The sequence below is a fragment of the Solanum pennellii genome, chromosome 8 (assembly GCF_001406875.1).
Source record: "Solanum pennellii chromosome 8, SPENNV200".
In the NCBI taxonomy this organism is placed as follows: Eukaryota; Viridiplantae; Streptophyta; class Magnoliopsida; order Solanales; family Solanaceae; genus Solanum; species Solanum pennellii.
In genome coordinates, this window is record NC_028644.1 from 3,397,668 (window position 1) to 3,402,818 (window position 5,151).

The following is a 5,151-nucleotide window of genomic DNA, read 5'->3' on the forward strand; positions in this document are numbered from 1 at the left end:
CAAAGCGACAATCGACTGTAAAGTCGATTTCCAACTAACGGCACTGCCAACGAGAGTAAAGATGTATCCAGTTGTGGACCTCCTTCGATCAAGATCCCCTGCATAGTCAGAATCAACATAACCGAGAATTGAAATACCTTCACTTTTCCGAAAGGTTAGGCCAACATCAGGAGCTCCTTTGAGATATCTCAATATCCACTTGACAGCTTCCCAATGCCTTTTTCCTGGATTTGCCATGTACTTGCTTACTACACTTACAGATTGGGCAATATCTGGACGTGTGCATACCATAGCATACATAATGCTACCAACTGCACTCGCATAAGGAACCTTTGACATATGCTCCACCTCATCCATAGATTGAGGCATTTGTAACTCTGAAAGCTTGAAATGAGAAGCTAAAGGTGTACTTACAGGCTTGCTCATATCCATATTGAATCTTTCAAGAACTTTTCGGATGTACCTCTTCTGAGAAAGATGTACAACACCATTTTCTCTTGAAATTTCCATTCCAAGGATTTTCTTTGCAACTCCTAGATCCTTCATGTCAAATTCCTTGCTCAACAGTTTCTTCAAAATATTTATCTCTGTGATGTTGTTAGCAGCAATAAGCATATCATCAACATACAACAAAAGATAAATCATAGAGTTACCAGACATCTTCTTGTGATACACACAACTATCAAATGCACTCCTCGAAAATCCATGTGTAGTCATGAATGCATCAAACCTCTTGTACCACTGTCTAGGGGATTGCTTCAAACCATACAAAGACTTCTTCAGTTGGCATACATGGTCTTCTTTTCCTTCAGCTAGGAAACCTTCAGGCTGATCCATATAGATTGTCTCTTCTAGATCACCATGTAAAAAAGCAGTTTTGACATCAAGCTGTTGAAGCTCTAAATCAAATTGTGCAACCAATGCTAGCAGCACGCGAATTGAGCTATGTTTCACGACTGGAGAAAAGATCTCATTGTAGTCAATTCCCTCCTTCTGACTGAAACCCTTTGCAACCAATCTCGCCTTGAACCTAGCAGCTTCCACTTCTGGAATACCTTCTTTCTTTTTGTAGACCCATTTGCATCCAACTGTCCTCATCCCCTTTGGCCTTTTAACTAAGACCCATGTCTCATTTCTGTGAAGAGACTCCATCTCTTCCATCATGGCCAACTGCCATTGTGCAGCATCTTTGCAAGAAGTTGCTTCAATATACGAAGAGGGCTCGAGATCCTTAATCTCTTCTTCTGCAGCTACGAACGCTTGTGCAATCAGATTTTCTTGCTCTATAAGACGTTCCGGTTTCCGTATCCGCCTTTTGTCCCTTCCCTTCGCAATTGTGTATGGTTCATTGGAAGCAAGTTCTTCTGCATCTTTTGACTCATCACTTTGAGTCTCTTGATCCCGTTTCTTGGTAAGCTCCACCGGTAGCTCCACCTGCTCGTTGTTCTCGTTTCTAGATAACTCCATAGAAACTTTACGAGGATCAAGTATAGAGGATTCATCAAAGGTAACATCTCTACTAACTACAAATTTGAGTAAAGACAAACACCATAGTTTGTACCCTTTTACTCCATCAACATACCCTACGAATATGGCCTTTTTAGCCCTTGGTTCAAGCTTACCTTCATTAACATGATAATAAGTTGGACACCCAAATATTCGCAAGTATGAATAGTTAGAGGGTTCACCTGACCAGACCTCATTCGGAGTCTTAAAGTCAATCGCTGATGCTGGAGACCGATTGACAATATGAGAAGCAGTATGAACTGCTTCAGCCCAAAATACTTTGGACATCTTAGCTTGTAAGAGCATACAACGAGCCTTCTCAAGAAGAGTTCTGTTCATTCTCTCGGCAACTCCATTCTGCTGTGGTGTGTGCCTGACCGTCTTATGCCTTGCGATCCCATGAACCTTGCAGAAATCATTGAACTCTTCACTGCAAAACTCCAAGCCATTGTCCGTGCGAAGATACTTGATTTTCCTCTCAATTTGATTTTCAACCAAAATCTTCCACTCTTTAAATGCTTCAAAAGCATCACCTTTTGTCTTCAGGAAACGCACCCAAACCTTTCGTGAAAAATCATCAATGAATGTGAGAAGATACCTCTTTCCTCCCTTTGATGGAAGCTTAGAGGGACCCCATAAATCTGAATGGATGTAGTCTAGCACCCCTCCCGTCTTGTGCTTGCCAGTGCTGAAGCTGACCTTTTTCTGCTTCCCTAAGACGCAGTGCTCACAAAATTCAAGTGTGCTGATCTTCTCACCATTCAAAAGGTTGCGGTTGCTCAACATCTCCAATCCTCGTGCGCTCATATGGCCTAGTCTCATGTGCCATAATTTTGCCTTGTCATCATTAGATAACTGCACTGTAGATGCATTTACAGAGCCAATAATGGTGCTTCCCGCAAGTGTGTAGAGGCCATCCTCCAGCTTGGCCTTCAACATGACTAAAGACCCTTTAGTCACTTTCATAGTTCCTCCTTCACTCATGTACTTATAGCCTTGTTTATCTAAAGTACCCAGGGAGATCAAATTCTTCTTTAGATCAGGAACATGACGGACTTCTGTAATAGTCCTCATGATTCCATCATGGCAGCGAACATGAACTGAACCAATGCCAACTATTTTACAAGTTGCATTATTGCCCATTAATACAGTTCCTCTGCTTGTTTCATAGCTGCTGAACCAATCTTTTCGGAATGTCATATGCAGAGTACAACCAGAGTCTAAGATCCATTTGTTGTCATAGACTCCATTATTGCATGATGTTGTTAGTACATAATCATCATCATTATCATGTACTTTCTCAACAATGGATGCACTCGCCTTTTCTTTGGACTTCGACATAGGGCAATCTCGTTCAAAGTGCCCCTTCTTGTGACAGCCCCAACACTCCGCATTCTTTTTGTTCACACGAGACTTTGATCTGTACTTCGATTTGCTCCTTCCCTTTTGGCTAGTACGACCTCTTACAAAGAGTCCACTAGCTTCGTCACTTTTGTCTCCTTCAAAATGCATCCGCACATCACAAGAGTTTAGTGCTTGCCGCACTTGCTCAAGTTTAATAGGTTGTTTGCTATACATCATTGAATTCTCAATATCACGATATTTTGAAGTCAATGAAAATAGTAAAGAACATGCAAGTGTCTCCTCGTCCTTTTTAATTCCAGCAGTTTGTAAGTCCATCACAAGTTTATTGAACGCATCTAGATGGTCTTGCAACAAAGTACCTGAATCCATCTTAAATGTATGAAGACGCCGTTGTAACAACATCCTTGTTGTCACTGACTGGTCCTGGTAAAGCCCTTCCAGCTTTTCCCATAACTCTTTGGCCGTCTCTTCGGTACTTGTACTCACTTCACAAAGTACGTTAGGTGCAAGGGACAGTTGGATTGCACTCAATGCATCTCCTTCAATCTTTTCTTTGTCGGAATCCGATATCTTATCGGGGTACTTTCCGTCAATAGCATGGATTGAACCTTCCCTCCGCAGTAACGCTATCATCTGGATTTTCCAGATATTGAAGTTGTTGCGCCCACTAAATCTATCAATTTCAAACTTCATGGAATTCATTTTTTTTTACTTGTTCTTCCTTTTCTACTACAATGTATTTGGAACTACAGAAAACCAAAGTAATCCTTTTCTGATGTGGAAGTTCAGACTGTGCTGCAACCACAGAGCATACTCAGACAGAACCTTGCTCTGATACCAATTGTTAGCGGAAACGTGAAACTAAAGAACAAGGAAGAACAACAATATTTAACGTGGTTCGGATCAAAATGATCCTACGTCCACCAAAGAACAACTGCACCAATATTTATTTCACTATACAAAGAATATAAGTGAAATACTACAAGAGAGAGAACACAATGCCTTAGAAGGTGAGAAGGCAAGTGAAAGGATGATTTGAAAATGAATTAAGAGCTACCTATTTATAGGAATAAATTCATTCTATTGATGTCATCCATGAGATCACTATGTGTCAAAATTGTCAAGGTTAAGATAGCAAACCATTTTATGGTTTGCCTAACTTTCACCTACCAAGGTACAATCTTTGACTTGTATTTCCTACTAATTATCTTCCTACCAAATATTCATATTAATTCATCTTCCATTTAGTTTGATTCCTCAAGAACCAAAACCAACTCTTTCATTCAGCAATAATATGCTTGACTAATGAAACTTAGGATAGTTTATTCGATTTTTACTTGGTATCTGATATCAACATTAGAGTTTAACTAATAATATCTGTATTTAAAATTCAATTAAGTATTCTTGTATTATATTATATATAACTAATTCATCAATTACTCATATATGGGACAACTTTTTCTATAATGTTTTATATATATTAAGAGTCGAACTCATTAAAAGCGGTGAGATCTCAAGTTCTAATCATCCATCACAACGTGCTAATCAATGACTTGAAATGACACCTAACATGCATTAGGGGCAATACCTTTGTTAAAAAATACTTACATTTTTTTCCTTGACCTAGCTAGTTTAAATAATTAAATAATCCAACTATGCACTAAATAGAATATCAATATCCAATTATGCATATTCTTCTTTTTCCAAGGAATATTCGGATAGGGACCATAGTCATTAGAAATCAATAACGTAATTTATTATATTTTAATTTCTTCCACAAAAGAGTGTCATTTATCATTGTGTAAATTACATAATCTCATAGTTTTAATATAAAATTATAATCAATCCCTAATAAGTTTTTAATTACATTAATTTCTTAATATTAAAAAAATTGAATACTATGTAGCTCGAATACATTAATTAAATAATGTCTCAGATACATTAATCTGTAGCTCGGATAAATTCAAAACTAGCTCGAATACATAATATATTATTCAGATACATTAAATATTAGTTCGGATACATTCAAAACTAGTTCGGATACATTAAAGACTGGCTCGAATACATTAAAGAAATTAGAAATTTTGAAAATTTTCAAAAGTAATAGCGGATAATGGAAATAAGTGAAATAAAAGGGTGTATTTATGTAATTTGCTTTTATTTTAGCTTCTTGGTAAACCACTGAACAATATTTTGTCGATGTTATACAAAAAGAATATTCGAAAATTAAATTTATACGTCCACTACTATATGTATGTATTTATATATATATATATATAT